The sequence below is a fragment of the Panulirus ornatus genome, chromosome 2 (genome assembly GCF_036320965.1).
Source record: "Panulirus ornatus isolate Po-2019 chromosome 2, ASM3632096v1, whole genome shotgun sequence".
In the NCBI taxonomy this organism is placed as follows: domain Eukaryota; kingdom Metazoa; phylum Arthropoda; class Malacostraca; order Decapoda; family Palinuridae; genus Panulirus; species Panulirus ornatus.
The window spans coordinates 26,154,113-26,170,454 of NC_092225.1; the positions used below are offsets into that span (position 1 = coordinate 26,154,113).

The window sequence follows — 16,342 nt, forward strand, 5'->3', positions numbered from 1 at the left end:
AAGTACAGAATTATTAAAAAGTCATTATTTCTAAAATCAAAGAACTCCCAGTATCCATGGTCCAATGAATTCAAGATAACTGCCTGTTTAAGTCTTGAGTTTTCAGGAAACAATATCAGTAAATGTGTCTGTTTCCTGGTGCCACCTCGCTGATGTGGGAAACAGCCATTAAGTATGATAAGATGATAAATAATGAATAGATAAAGTGGAGGTGGAAGGATGGAGTGAAACAAATTTTGAGCGATCAGGACCTGAACATACAGGAGGGTGAAAGGCGTGCAAGGAATAGAGTGAGTTGGAACGATGTTGTATACCGGGGTCAGTGTGCTGTCAATGGATTGAACCAGGGCATGTAAAGCATCTGAGGTAAACCTTGGAAAGTCTTAGGGGGCCTGGATGTGGAAAGGGAGCTGTGGTTTCGGTGCATTACACATGACAGCTAAAGACTGTGTGAACAAATGTGGCCTTTTTTGTCTTTTCCTAGCGCTACCTTGCATGCACATGTCGGGGGGGGGTTAGCTGTTTCATATGTGGTTGGGTGGCGACAGGAATGGATGAAGGCAGCAAGTATGAATGTGTACATGTGTATATATGTATATGTCTATGTATGTATACGTTGAAATTTATAGGTATGTATATGTGTGTGTGTGGGCGTTTATGTATATACATATGTATTTGGGTGGGATGGGCCATTCTTTTGTCTGTTTCCTTGTGCTGCCTCGCTGATGTGGGAGATGGTGATTGAGTTTAATGAAGAAAAAAAAGAAAAAAAAATATATATATATATATATATATATATATATATATATATATATATATATATATTTTTTTTTTTTTTTTTTTTTTCTTTCTTTGCTTTGTCGCTGTCTCCCGCATTTGCGAGGTAGCGCAAGGAAACAGACGAAAGAAATGGCCCAACCCACCCCCATACACATGTATATACATACGTCCACACACGCAAATATACATACCTACACAGCTTTCCATGGCTTACCCCAGACGCCTCACATGCCCTGATTCAATCCACTGACAGCACGTCAACCCCGGTATACCACATCGCTCCAATTCACTCTATTCCTTGCCCTCCTTTCACCCTCCTGCATGTTCAGGCCCCGATCACACAAAATCTTTTTCACTCCATCTTTCCACCTCCAATTTGGTCTCCCACTTCTCCTCGTTCCCTCCACCTCCGACACATATATCCTCTTGGTCAATCTTCCCTCACTCATTCTCTCCATGTGCCCAAACCATTTCAAAACACCCTCTTCTGCTCTCTCAACCACGCTCTTTTTATTTCCACACATCTCTCTTACCCTTACGTTACTTACTCGATCAAACCACCTCACACCACACATTGTCCTCAAACATCTCATTTCCAGCACATCCATCCTCCTGCGCACAACTCTATCCATAGCCCACGCCTCACAACCATACAACATTGTTGGAACCACTATTCCTTCAAACATACCCATTTTTGCTTTCCGAGATAATGTTCTTGACTTCCACACATTCTTCAAGGCTCCCAGGATTTTCGCCCCCCTCCCCCACCCTATGATCCACTTCCGCTTCCATGGTTCCATCCGCTGCCAGATCCACTCCCAGATATCTAAAACACTTTACTTCAGTTTTTCTCCATTCAAACTTACCTCCCAATTGACTTGACCATCAACCCTACTGTACCTAATTACCTTGCTCTTATTCACATTTACTCTTAACTTTCTTCTTTCACACACTTTACCAAACTCAGTCACCAGCTTCTGCAGTTTCTCACATGAATCAGCCACCAGCGCTGTATCATCAGCGAACAACAACTGACTCACTTCCCAAGCTCTCTCATCCCCAACAGACTTCATACTTGCCCCTCTTTCCAAAACTCTTGCATTCACCTCCCTAACAACCCCATCCATAAACAAATTAAACAACCATGGAGACATCACACACCCCTGCCGCAAACCTACATTCACTGAGAACCAATCACTTTCCCCTCTTCCTACACGTACACATGCCTTACATCCTCGATAAAAACTTTTCACTTCTTCTAACAACTTGCCTCCCACACCATATATTCTTAATACCTTCCACAGAGCATCTTATCATATGCCTTCTCCAGATCCATAAATGCTACATACAAATCCATTTGCTTTTCTAAGTATTTCTCGCATACATTCTTCAAAGCAAACACCTGATCCACACATCCTCTACCACTTCTGAAACCACACTGCTCTTCCCCAATCTGATGCTCTGTACATGCCTTCACCCTCTCAATCAATACCCTCCCATATGATTTACCAGGAATACTCAACAAACTTATACCTCTGTAATTTGAGCTCTCACTCTATTCCCCTTTGCCTTTGTACAATGGCACTATGCAAGCATTCTGCCAATTTCATACTATTCGCCACTTCCTGCGTTAGCGAGTCAGTGTTAAGATCAGAGGACTGAGCCTCCGAGGGAATATCCTCACTTGGCCCCCTTCTCTCTTCCTTCTTTTGGAAAATTAAAAAACAAGAGGGGAGGATTTCCAGCTCCCCGCTCCCTCCCTTTTAGTCGCCCTCTGTGACACGTAGGGAATGCATGAGAAATATTCTGTCTCCCCTATCCCCAGGGATAATATATATGTTTATTATATATTATATTATATTGTTTTTATCGAGGATGTAAGGCATGTGTACGTGTAGGAAGAGAGGAAAGTGATTGGTTCTCAGTGAATGTAGGTTTGCGGCAGGGGTGTGTGATGTCTCCATGGTTGTTTAATTTGTTTATGGATGGGGTTGTTAGGGAGGTAAATGCAAGAGTTTTGGAAAGAGGGGCAAGTATGAAGTCTGTTGGGGATGAGAGAGCTTGGGAAGTGAGTCAGTTGTTGTTCGCTGATGATACAGCGCTGGTGGCTGATTCATGTGAGAAACTGCAGAAGCTAGTGACTGAGTTTGGTAAAGTGTGTGGAAGAAGAAAGTTAAGAGTAAATGTGAATAAGAGCAAGGTTATTAGGTACAGTAGGGTTGAGGGTCAAGTCAATTGGGAGGTGAGTTTGAATGGAGAAAAACTGGAGGAAGTGAAGTGTTTTAGATATCTGGGAGTGGATCTGGCGGTGGATGGAACCATGGAAGCGGAAGTGGATCATAGGGTGGGGGAGGGGGCGAAAATTCTGGGGGCCTTGAAGAATGTGTGGAAGTCGAGAACATTATCTCGGAAAGCAAAAATGGGTATGTTTGAAGGAATAGTGGTTCCAACAATGTTGTATGGTTGCGAGGCGTGGGCTATGGATAGAGTTGTGCGCAGGAGGATGGATGTGCTGGAAATGAGATGTTTGAGGACAATGTGTGGTGTGAGGTGGTTTGATCGAGTGAGTAACGTAAGGGTAAGAGAGATGTGTGGAAATAAAAAGAGCGTGGTTGAGAGAGCAGAAGAGGGTGTTTTGAAGTGGTTTGGGCACATGGAGAGAATGAGTGAGGAAAGATTGACCAAGAGGATATATGTGTCGGAGGTGGAGGGAACGAGGAGAAGAGGGAGACCAAATTGGAGGTGGAAAGATGGAGTGAAAAAGATTTTGTGTGATCGGGGCCTGAACATGCAGGAGGGTGAAAGGAGGGCAAGGAATAGAGTGAATTGGAGCGATGTGGTATACCGGGGTTGACGTGCTGTCAGTGGATTGAATCAAGGCATGTGAAGCGTCTGGGGTAAACCATGGAAAGCTGTGTAGGTATGTATATTTGCGTGTGTGGACGTATGTATATACATGTGTATGGGGGGGGTTGGGCCATTTCTTTCGTCTGTTTCCTTGCGCTACCTCGCAAACGCGGGAGACAGCGACAAAGTATAAAAAAAAAAAAGAAAAAAAAAATTATATTGTGTTATATTGACAAAGAGGATGTATTTGTCAGAGGTGGAGGGAATGAGGAGAAGTGGGAGACCAAATTGGAGGTGGAAAGATGGAGTGAAAAAGATTTTGAGCGATTGGGGCTTGAACATACCGGAAGGTGCAAGGCGTGCAAGGATTAGAGTGCACTGGAACAATGTGGTATTCAGGGGTCGACGTGCTGTCAGTGGACTGAACCAGGGCATGTGAAACGTCTGGGGTAAACCATGGAAAGGTGTGTGGGGGCTGGATATGGATAGGGAGCTGTGGTTTTGATGCATTACACATTACAATTAGCCACTGAGTGTGAATGAATGTGGCCTTTTTTTTGTCCGTTTTCGTAGCTCTACCTTGCTGAAGTGGGGTAGTGATGCTGCTTCCTGTGGGGCAGAGTAGTGCCAGGAATGGATGAAGGCAGGCAAGTATGAATATGTATATGTGTATGTATATGTATGTACATGTTCCTATGTATATGTGTGTGTATGGGCGTTTGTGTATATATATGTGTGTATATGAGTGGATGAACCATTCTTCGATGGACCATTCTTCGTCTGTTTCCAGTGCTACCTCGCTGATGCGGGAGACGGCGATCAAGTATAATGTTATGAATATATATATATATATATATATACAAAAAAGAACACGTATGGTAGTTTCACCGTGTTTAGACCACAATCTGTGGCCCTTTAATTTCTAAAATCTGTAAAATTTCAAAATTGAAGCATTGCTTGGCCATGAGCATTATGGATTTTTGTTCTTCTACCTGTGCAGTCAGTCACTGTGCATATATAGTATATGCTGTATGTATGGTAGACAATAAATTTATGTGTTAGTCTAACTTTTTACTAACAGCAGATATACATATATAAGAAAAATATAGGTATGATAACTTTCTTCGATACTGTTTTCTGTTAAGTACAGTTTAGTAGTTTATAGGTGTGTGTGGTAGAGTACTAATTAGTAGATATCAGTGAGTAAAAGTTCCACAGCTGCAAATGCAGTGAACGACAATCAGGTAAGTGAAAACATTCAAATGAGACCAGTTATTGTTGTAAGTACATTTGACAATGTATGATTATTATTAGAAGAATTTAGGTAAACACTCACTGGAAGGAGTCTAGATATCTGCTTTCTCTTATTTTTTCTGTTTTATAAGGTAATGGAGGCACTTTTAAATCTGAATACTATTATGAAACATCCTATTCTCCTTACATGAAGACAGTAAGTTTACAGAGTTTCATTTCCCCCAAAAGACTCCTTATCATTGTGCCTCTACATACGTACTTCGTCAAAGGTTCACCACCAGGGATCATGAAATGTGCACATTTGTTCAGATATCCTTTAAGCATGCAGGAAATATGTGAACCGTAATTAGCATGGTAGTGTCTGGAACAGGTGAAGAAAAGGCCTTGTGCACACAAATCTATTCTTTAGCTGTCATACGTTATGCACTGAAACAACAACCACCTGTCCACAACCAGGCCCCACGCACTTTTCCATTGTTTCCCATGGATGCTTCCCATGCTAACTCAGACGTTTGACAGCACGTCGCCCCATGTATATCACATCGCTCTAATTCACTCTGTTCATCCTCCTGCATGTTCAGACCATGACCACTTAAGCATTTTTTACTCCATGTGTCCTTTCTTTGTTTCCCCTCCACTTCTGATATACATGTCCTTTTTGTCAACCTTTACTCACTCATCCTCTCCGTATGTGCGAACTGTTTCAGCAAACACTCTCTCTCTCTCTCTCTCTCTCTCTCTCTCTCTCTCTCTCTCTCTCTCTCTCTCTCTCTCTCTCTCTCTCTCTCTCTCTCTGTATTGTGTGTATGAAATGGACTTGCGAGTGCTTATTTGCAGTCTTATTTCGGTTTTAGATACATTTGTTTGTTTTATTCTGATAACAGCTTTTATACTCTGGTTTGTCAGTCCATATTGTGTTCCAACAGTCTCATTATCAAAGCACAAGGTTGGCTGAGACTCCAACTTTATCATGTTCTTAGAGAACAACGTGAGAGGAAATCCACTACATTTCGACGTTAATTCCATCACCGGTGCAGCTTACAGCTCTTTTTATCTTGCTCGAGTGACAAGCATGTTACAATCTCGTCCCAGAGTGTGTAGGGCGAAGGGCAGCTCGTGATTGTTAGGAAAATGTTTCATAAAATTTCCCTGACATTCTTCTCTCCTATTGTACTATTAGGTTGGTTTGCAGTGGCTGGACTTCAAGACCTCCCTTCGGCAGAAGGGTTGAGGAAGCCGTCAATATAAATATTTTTCCCGTCTGAAGGTTGCGTGTGTGTTCAAGAGTAACTGGTTTTTGGCCACTTGCTGAGAGTAAGGGTATTATTTGTGACGACGTAGATTGGCATGGTATTATTCAATGGGGTTAAGATTGGCATGGTATTATTCAATGGAGTTATTTATTTAGCTTGGGAAGAGCTCTTGCTTCTGTGTAAGTAACCCCATTTTCGTGCCCTGGTACCAGTGAGGGAGATCGCCATTGTTGTCTTAGTTATTTGGAAAGGAAGAGGAAAAACACTGGGGCTGTTTTAGTGAAATAGATTAACGACCTTTAAGGAACACTTAGTGTTACATACAAGTATGTCGAGTGAGAAGGGGCAACAGTTTGCTTGCTTTAGATTATGTGGAGAGAGTCCATGACATGATTAAAGATATGGGGTAGCCAAGCTTATATTAAAAGAAAGAATTATTCCGGAAAGAAAAGAATGATTGGAGATGCAGGGTATCGATCCCCGTACCTCTCGCATGCTAAGCGAGCGCTCTCCCATTTGAGCTACATCCCCTCGCGCTCGGCAGTTGGTTGGAATACGGTCAACTTTCATAAAATATGTCGCCCTCAGCCCACCAGGAAGCCACCAAGAATTAAGTGAAATGCGGACTCTTCCTTCCCATCTTCCTCCTCAGTCACGGAGAACGTAATCAACTGAGGTGCTTTTGGCGTTGGACTTGAGCTTACCACAGCGAGTGCACCCGAGACGGTCTCATCTGCCAAGCCATGTTGGAAGGGATGCGGTTATGTGTTGCTGGAGTGGTTGGCCGCCTGTCTGCCCTCCTCGTGTGTAGTACCTATGATGGATAACCTTTTTGCACCCTAGGACAAGGGAGTACACACATTCTCTTGGCACTCGAGTCCTTGAAACACTTGCACAGAATTAAGAGCGGTACAGCTTGTCATGAGTTTGTTTATCTGCATACCTGTGTGACCCTAATGGAAGGGTAATGTGCATATATCAGGCTCGGCCTTTCTTAAGTATCTTAATTTTTTTTTTGTCGTGCTTTTTTTTTTTTGCACATTTCTTCGCAATATTATAACCCCAGGCCACTGCTTCAGCCATACAACAAGTGCCTTCTTCATAGACCATCATGTCTCCTGTCCTCAGATGTTTCTCCTCCTTCCTCTGCATTATTCATTTGGGCTTGCTGTCACTCGTCGGGCATAACGGATGAAGAATTTCTTCACATCATGGCAGATGTTATTGGTCTTATATCTGCCAGTCGACTAGTTCCAACCTGTCTGACAGAACTGCTTATGATCGGCCTGGTTGAGTCTCTTTGAGATGATGTCTCTTCCATTTTTCCTCTAACGTGTTTATAGATTTATTGTCGTCGCTGGCTTCATGTACATACAGCCTTGCAACTTCACTCGTTTTCAGGGAGAATCCTGTTCTGAAACTTCCTTGCTTCGGGTACGGTTTTACTCACCTTAGGCATCTTATTTAAGTATGGGTAAACAACCAAGCGATGCACATAATGTCGGACTGATTTGTACTATAAATATTTCACCTATTTTTAGTAGGGTAGATTCGACACACCGGGTATATATGCCGGTCATAAATTCCCCTCCTGGCATCGAGATTCCTGCGATGACCGCTTGCAAAGTGAAGCATCTCTGTGAAAAAAAAGAAAAGAGTAATCCATCGGATCCTATTGTGATGGAGGTGCCGGGGATCGAACCCGGGGCCTTTCACATGCAAAGCGAACGCTCTACCACTGAGCTACACCCCCGATGTTATGAGAGGAGAGCAAAGCCAGAAAATCCTTAGTTGAATACTTTTTTTTTTTTTTTTTTACTTTAAGGAATCTACTTTGTGATACGAAGTTCGATAGTCTGTGATGTGTGTCAGGTGTTGTTTGATCAGTCGGTGCTGGTAAAGAGCGATGGTAAGGTAAACACCCGTACCTTGCAAGTCATATTATGGAAATATGGTAATAATTTCTCAGATCCTGTGTTCCGCTGAGGGTTCTGCCGAAATCCGTAAAAAAATGTTGATGATATTAAAACTTTTGGTTAGGCCCGGCCCCGTAGTTCGTAATGTGTTAAATGAGATCTTTTAAGTTAAGAAGATTGGTTAGCAGGTCTCCCCCTCAAATTGGCATTTTGAAACTACAGAATTTTATTGAAGAGAGAGGTTTCTCAAGTTTGGTCACAGCACCTAAAGAAGCACAAAAAGCTAATAGAGGAGGTAGAGAGGAGGGCAACAAAGATGATGCCAGAATTAAGTAAGCTTGTTATCAGGGAAAGATTGTGGGAGTGACCTGATCTCTCAAGCTTTAAATTTTTGGAACATCGATTACGTAGACTGTAAACAGTTCTTCGAGAGATGTAGGGATAGAGCAGCCAGGGAACATAACAGGGAATTAAGTAAAAAAGACTAATTAAAAAGGATAAGATACACTTTTATAGGATGAGTGGTGCATGAATGAAAGTGATTGAGGACGTGGGTTAAAATGGATATTAAGAAGCACTTTTATAGTATGAGTGGTGTATGAATGAAACAGTGATTGAGGAAGTGGGTTATGCAGACTGCATAATTTAAACATAAGAAGCTGTATGATAATAGAATGGCCAAGAGATGGGGGCTCTACGAGTGTGAAACTCCCACCCCGTACAATACAAATATGTAATCACATTACACACCAGTGGATAGATATGATTAATTTAGGCTATATACTGGCCGTATGACGATACACCGATGAATAAAAAGAGTAGACCTTACTATGCCAAAGGAGTGCTAAAGGGAGCCATAAAAGAGGCTTATTTCTAGTGGTGCGCTTGTAGAACTCGGGTGAGACCAGTTCAATGTGATTTAGTTCCGAGGAGAGTCACGCCATTAGCATTACAACTGGGGATATGACATGCGAAGTGAGGATCAAGACTTTAAACCCGACAAGAATGAAATAGTACTTGTCAACGAGCTCCGACGACATTTTGCCAAAAAGAAAGAAAAGAAAGAAAAAGATTACTGCATCGCTCTTACCACAGTGGAGGATGTCTTGTGTGGAATGGGGGTATCTGGAGTGCCAGAAAGCATTTGACCCTGCATCATACAGGAGGAAGGTAAAGAAGCTCTTATCTTCAGGCAGGAATAAGGGAGAGACTCCATTGATGGAGAGAAGGTTATCTGAGTCTAAGGAACCGAGGACACAAGTCAGGGAAGCATTCTCCAAATGTGTTGAGGTCGCCGCTGGTGGCGGTGTGCCGCAGGGTCATGTCCTAGGACCACTGTTTTTCTTGATTTATGGGAAAGACTTGCTAGAAGGACGGGACTCTGCCTGAACATGTTTGGAAATGATGCCAAAGACATGAGTGAGGTCTGAAGAGAAAATGATTGCATCAGCTTACAAGGGGACGTCGGCAGATTCCAAAGGTGACTGATGAACGTAGGTCTGACGAGAAAATGATTGCATCAACTTACAAGGGGACGTGGGCAGACTCCAAAGGTGACTGATGAACTTCAGATGTAAAGTAATGAGGAAATAGACTTCGATGTGAATGATATCATCGAGCAGGGAACAGCCTGCAGCAATCTTTGTGTGAGAGAGGTCTTGAGAGTCAACATCGTCCCTTAACTTTACCGCCAAAGTCCTGGCTTTGGAGAGCCGTTCAGAAATCCGGTTGACACATATTGAGGCGGGATTTGAATTCATGGATGAGAAAGTATTGATCATGTTGTTCACATTTAGGTGAAAACTAGAATGAGAACGTGCGTCTGAGATGTTGTTGTTTGAGATTAAACCTTCCCTGCAACTCGGGAGGTGCTGGGGCCCTATGCTCTAGGGCGGATAACCCTCCTGTGTGGTGAGGGACCTAACTTAGCACTGGATCTAAGGGGGTTAGTCAGTCTTGTTATCCCACCCGGCACCCACGAGAGCCAGGCTCCCTCTGTGTGCCACTCGGGTTTTTGGGTCACCTTACCTAAAGCAGCACAAAGAGAGCCGCAAGAGAATGTCCAGTGAAGGTCAACAATGGTCGTGCCAGAATTAAGAGCTGATGTATGGACAGGGAAAGTCATAGAGGCTTTCGACTTACCCACCGAGGAAGACAGAAGAACAAAGGGGTAACCTGATCGCACCCTCGTACGATTTTGAACCAGATTGATGATGTAGACACCGAACAGTTCGTAGAAAGCTGTAGGTATTGATTGACCAGAGGACATAACGTGAAATGAAGCAAGAAATTCGTTCCAAAATATGTAGAGAAGTACCTTTATAGCATAAAGTGGTGGATGAATGGAAGACGTGAATCAAGGGAACGGTGAATGCCTGTGGTAAACGGAAGCTCAGAGGGATGGTTAGGTAATAGAAATACTTCAAGAGACGAGGGTGCTCCATGAGTACAGAACTCTCTGTTCCCCATACTGTACAAGTCGGTAATTACTTACAGGGAAATATATATAAAGTAGCAAGTAACGAAGTGTTTGAGTCACTTGTCAAGCTTTACGTATGTGGTTGAGTGTGTGTGTGTGTGTGTTTGTGGGGCTGAATGCCAGCAGCCCACATGTGGGAAAAGTAGGAGAGAGAGAGAGAGAGAGAGAGAGAGAGAGAGAGAGAGAGAGAGAGAGAGAGAGAGAGAGAGAGAGAGAGAGAGAGAGAGAGAGAGAGAGTTACAAACTCTCGACCTCTTCAACAAGACGGTACGACCCTTGAGCACGACGGCGCATCCCTTTAAGCACAACGGTACATGACTTGAGCACGACCTACAATCCTTTAACACAGCCCTTGACTACGTCCCATAATCCTTTAACACAGCCCTTGAGCACGTCCTACAATCCTTTAACACGGCCCTCGAGCACGTCCTATAATTCTTTAATATAGCCCTTGAGCAGAACCTACACCTCTTTAACACAGCCCTTGAGCAGGACTTACACCCCCATTAACACAGCCCTTGAGCAGGACTTACACCCCCATTAACACAGCCCGTAAGCAGGACTTACACCCCCATTAACACAGCCCTTGAGCAGGACTTACACCCCCATTAACACAGCCCTTGAGCAGGACTTACACCCCCATTAACAGCCCTTGAGCAGGACTTACACCCCCATTAACACAGCCCTTGAGCGGGACTTACACCCCATTAACACAGCCCTTGAGCAGGACTTACACCCCCATTAACACAGCCCTTGAGCAGGACTTACACCCCATTAACACTAAGACAACAGCCCCAGAGCACTCCTACAACCCTTTAACAGAGCCAGCAGCCCTTGAGCACCACCAAGACCCACAAGGGCCAGTCATACCTTGGTTGCTAACGAGAGTAAACAAAACAATCAAGAGGTTTGTTAACGTCAAAAAAAAAAGAAAATGATTTATTACAAAACTTGTTAATACTCTGATAAAGTATATACATATTTTTCTCAGGACTTGTGAATTGTGGAGTCGTAATGTTTTGCATCGCGGAGGAAAGTGTCTGCTGAAGCCAGGTGTTAACCATCTAGTGTTATTTTCACAGTAATGGAGTATGATCGTGACTGGGCGTCGTGTGTGTGTCGGAAAATAATTTCTAATTTCCGTATTTCGTCTCTTTCGGTAGCCTCCTTAGCTCAGTGGTAAGAGCACTGGTCTCGTAAACCAGGGGTCGTGAGTTCGAATCTCACAGGGGGCATATTTTATGTCCAGAAGAAGCAGAAGTAGTAGTAATGTTAAAGGGTTATATATGTCCAGAAACCTACATTCAGAATCGCCTGGGGAAAAAAAAAAAGAACGACGTATGACTTACAAAGAGATGATTAGAAGCCAATTATTTTGCGGTGAAACATTTGCCAGAAGATGAGAAAGACGAAGAATGTGGGATCAAAATGTCTATAATTGTATTCAGGATCCCGTGAGACTTCTTTATTTATATTTTTAGAGTATATTACACCCTTCGTGTTGTGGAAGACTTTGAAATTCAGAAAGACCAGAATCCCACGTTACTACTACAACAACATTAACACTATCAACAGGGGGGGAAAAAAAAGAGAGGGAAAAAAAGAGTTCTTGACCCCGGAGTGACTCGAACACCCAGCCTTCTGATCTGGAGTCAGACGCGCTACCATTGCGCCACGAGGCCCGCCAGTGCTAAGTGGTCATTTTGCAACTTACTGTAATTGGTCGGTCAGACGTTATTATGTCCGATGGGTTAGTTCGATGATTAAAGGACTTGAGTTACCCCCTTCATTACGAGGGTAGATAAAGATGACGCCCCTTGGCTACGATGTTGTGGCCTTGGATAATAGTCCACCAGTCTTTGATACTAGTCCACCAACCTTTGATACTAGTCTACCAGCCTTTAATACTAGTCCACCAGCCTTTGATACTAGTCCACCAGCCTTTGATATTAGTCCATCAGCCTTTGATATTAGTCCACCAGCCTTTGATACTAGTCCACCAGCCTTTGATACTAGTCCACCAGCCTTTGATACTAGCCCACCAGCCTTTGATACTAGTCCACCAGCCTTTGATATTAGTCCATCAGCCTTTGATATTAGTCCACCAGCCTTTGATACTAGTCCACCAGCCTTTGATACTAGTTCATCAGCCTTTGATACTAGTCCACCAGCCTTTGATACTAGTCCATCAGCCTTTGAGCTGAACAGCCAGGCCCTTAAAGCACCGCGGAGCCACCCTTTGAGCAAGAGGGTATTATTACCCTTGAGCACGGTGGCACGGCCCTTGACGACGATAGCCTGCCCTTTGTCGCTTACCCTAAGGGTCAAATGACAGGCTCAAGGCTATCATATTCAAGGGGCCACACTTGTGATCAAGGTGTGCCTTAGTGCGGTAGGAGGCAGCTGGTCACAACTTTGTCGTCATGTGACACTTATTAACTCTATTATAATTTGTGTGTGTGTGTGTGTGTGTGTGTGTGTGTGTGTGTGTGTGTGTTACACCCAATGATATGCCAGGAGTAAGTGACGGGTTGTGATCGCTTTATTTCATATTACTGTTATTGAGGCAAGATGGTGAACCCTTTGGCTAGTCATCAGGGCACTGGCCACATGCAGACCCCACGTCCTGAAGGACCCACAACCAAATTTTCTTTTTTTTTTTTTTTGATTATCCATAAGGTGAGGCGGACGGCTTCTCCCCGTGCTGGCCTAGTCTACAACCCACACGGAGTTTCTCTAGAACTCTCTCTCTCTCTCTCTCTCTCTCTCTCTCTCTCTCTCTCTCTCTCTCTCTCTCTCTCTCTCTCTCTCTCTCATGGTTACGTTTTACTTGGAGTCATCTCGCCAGGATGTACCCAGGCAAGCAGAGGAACTCATCTAGCCAGGATGTAGCCAGGCAATCAGAGAGACAGTCATCTAGCCAGGATGTAGCCAGGCAAGCAGAGGAACAGTCATCTAGCCAGGATGTAGCCAGGCAAGCAGAGGAACTTAAAAAGAATGGTCGAGTTCATTTGTGAATTCATCAAATGTGATAACTCGAAGGAAAATTGGGGAAGATAAGAAAGAAAGAAAGAAAAAAGAAACTAAGAATACAGTCAGAAGGCGAAAGACTGGAAGCACCAAATGAGGCAAGAGGACAGAGCAGCCCAGCCAGCGTAGCAGAGAGGGCAGGAGTCTTGCGAGATGGTAGTAGCAGACTGAGAGTAATGTTTGAGTTGTTGATGGATTGATAGTTAATGAAAGAGAGAGGGAAGTCAAAGATATTAAAATGGGGGAAGTCTAAGATATTAGAATGGAAAGTGCACCTGGTATTGCTGAGTCATGGATCGTAGAATGGAAAGCGCACCCGGTATTGGCGAGTCATGGATCGTAGAATGGAAAGCGCACCCGGTATTGGCGAGTCATGGATCGTAGAATGGAAAGCGCACCCGGTATTGGCGAGTCATGGATCGTAGAATGGAAAGCGCACCCGGTATTGGCGAGTCATGGATCGTAGAATGGAAAGCGCACCCGGTATTGCCGAGTCATGGATCGTAGAATGGAAAGCGCACCTAAGTTTGTTGAGTCATGGATCGTAGAATGGAAAGTGCACCCGGTATTGGCTAGTCATGGATCGTAGAATGGAAAGTGCACCCGGTATAGGCAAGTCATGGATCGTAGAATGGAAAGTACACCTAAGTTTGTTGAGTCATGGATCGTAGAATGGAAAGCGCACCTGAGATTGTTGAGTCGTATCGTAGAATGGATAGAGCACCTGATATTATTGGAGTCGTGGAAACAAAACTAACGACATGAGATCTCTCTTGTTTTGCCTAAAGGATTACGTGATTGTAAGGACTGAAAGAGAAGACAAAAGAGAGGAAGGATTAGCTCATTCAGACAGTACATAACGTGAAGAGTAAGTTTAGGGGAGTAATACATAATAGCCATGTTATATAACCCTCCAAGGAATTTTTAACGACCCAGGACAAATATACATTTACAACAGTGATAGAACAATCAGGAAGGTACATTAAGCAGCGAAACACTTACTCTATAGAGACAGTAAAGCACCTACAATGAGAGATTCAGTTATTAAGAGACAGACTTGGAGAATTGGATTCTCAGGGAGACAAGTTTTGAGAATGCGTACAGGGAAATAACCAGTACTGTGTCAGTGAACTTATAAGAATCATTGAATATTGGAAATTGAAAATGTTATATGTGGTTCACCAATATGAAAAAAGGTCTTCGTGTAAAGCTCTCTCATAACTATGTAGTGAATAAAGATGTTAAAAGTTTGGAGTGTGAGACTAAGACTTAAAAGTGATGATAATCCTGGAAACTACAGAAACATCAGCAGTTCCTGTGGTAACATAGATTGGGAAATGGAGTTCACCAGCCAGGAACCAGGGCTCTGTGTTTAGTAGTTCTGTGAAATTTGCAAAGAAGTAAGGATGTGGGTACCTCACGCCACAGTTACGGAGGGAATGTGAAAGAAAGAGGAAAGAATGGAGTAGAAAAAATTATCGAATTGGAAAGGAACTTCGAGATGAGAGCAGTGACAAGGATAAAGGCGACACTGCAGCCAGCCAGCACCAGTGAGGTACTGTATAATGGAGCGAGGAGAGAGTATACCAGGATAAGAAAAGGAGGAACAGAGAAACTTGGGAGAAGGAAATGAACAACAGACCGGTCTCGCTCTAAATGAAGAACTCAACAGAAAATGAATGAATAACTTCCAACAAAATAAATGAATAACAACAAAAGAAACGATTACCAACAAAGTAAATGAATAACTTTCAACAAAATAAATGCATAACAAAAAATAAATGATTAACTTCTAACAAAATATATGAATTTCAACAAGAGGAGAAACTTCCTATGTGAGAAAGTGCACGGTTTTTATGGGCAAGGAGATCATTATATATATATATATATATATGACGAGTCTCTCATGTTTCTGTGATAAAGTGAACTCTCTCGTATAAGGCAGAAGAGGGAAGGGGGTTATATTACTCATAATCCCATATTTCCATGAGGTGTCCACTACCCGCTCGCCTCACCTTTTTGGCAAAATCTAGACGTAGGTACTGTGTAAAATCTAGACGTAAGTACTGTGTAAAATCTAGACGTAAGTACTGTGTAAAATCTAGACGTAAGAACTGTGTAAAATTTTTGCCGTAGGTACTCGTGTACAAGCATTCTCTTACGGAGACGTTTCGTTGGAACGTGTGGGTAGGTATTGTCTCATGGTAAAAAAAAAAGTATGTCGTAGGTACATACACAAACTTTTCACCTTTTTTTTTTAAGATTTGTTAAAAGTTATTGTTTCCCTGGCAAGGAGAAAAAAAAAAGATAGGGCAAGGTCCCACCGAGATTCGAACTCGGATTGCTGGATTCAGAGTCCAGAGTGCTAACCATTACACCATGGGACCGGTGTATAGCAATGTAGGAATGAAGCTTAATTATATATATATATATATATATATATATATGTGTGTGTGTGTGTATGTGATTCGACTGACAATTCAGTTGAAATTTGAAGATATTCTTAGCAACAGAAAAGCATTTATAATGCTGCATATACATTATACATTAAGAAGTTATAATCGTAATTCCTTTCAGTACTGAATGATGATAATTACCATGCGCACATATATATACATTAATATCAGGCTGCACTGAGAAGTATGTTTTAAGATTAGTTCAAATAACAAATGAAAAATATTGTCAGAGCCAGACTCGCGTTGCGCGCGCCACATCAATACTTAGACTTAATACTTACCGGGCTTAAGTAGCGTATTTCAGGTGGTACACTGTGTTTTATAGTG

The 16,342-nt window shown here is 42.9% G+C and overlaps 4 non-coding genes across 4 annotated transcripts; 1 reads left to right on the plus strand and 3 right to left on the minus strand.

Moving 5' to 3' along the window:
- Positions 1-7,815: 7,815 nt before the first annotated feature.
- TRNAA-UGC (transfer RNA alanine (anticodon UGC)) lies at positions 7,816-7,887 on the minus strand. The gene has a single exon. It is a non-coding gene; the product is annotated as a tRNA-Ala (tRNA).
- A 3,804-nt stretch (positions 7,888-11,691) lies between these two features.
- Positions 11,692-11,764, plus strand: TRNAT-CGU (transfer RNA threonine (anticodon CGU)). The gene has a single exon. It is a non-coding gene; the product is annotated as a tRNA-Thr (tRNA).
- A 375-nt stretch (positions 11,765-12,139) lies between these two features.
- TRNAW-CCA (transfer RNA tryptophan (anticodon CCA)) lies at positions 12,140-12,211 on the minus strand. Its single transcript has one exon. It is a non-coding gene; the product is annotated as a tRNA-Trp (tRNA).
- Positions 12,212-15,874: 3,663 nt separating this feature from the next.
- TRNAQ-CUG (transfer RNA glutamine (anticodon CUG)) lies at positions 15,875-15,946 on the minus strand. Its single transcript has one exon. It is a non-coding gene; the product is annotated as a tRNA-Gln (tRNA).
- Positions 15,947-16,342: the final 396 nt, after the last annotated feature.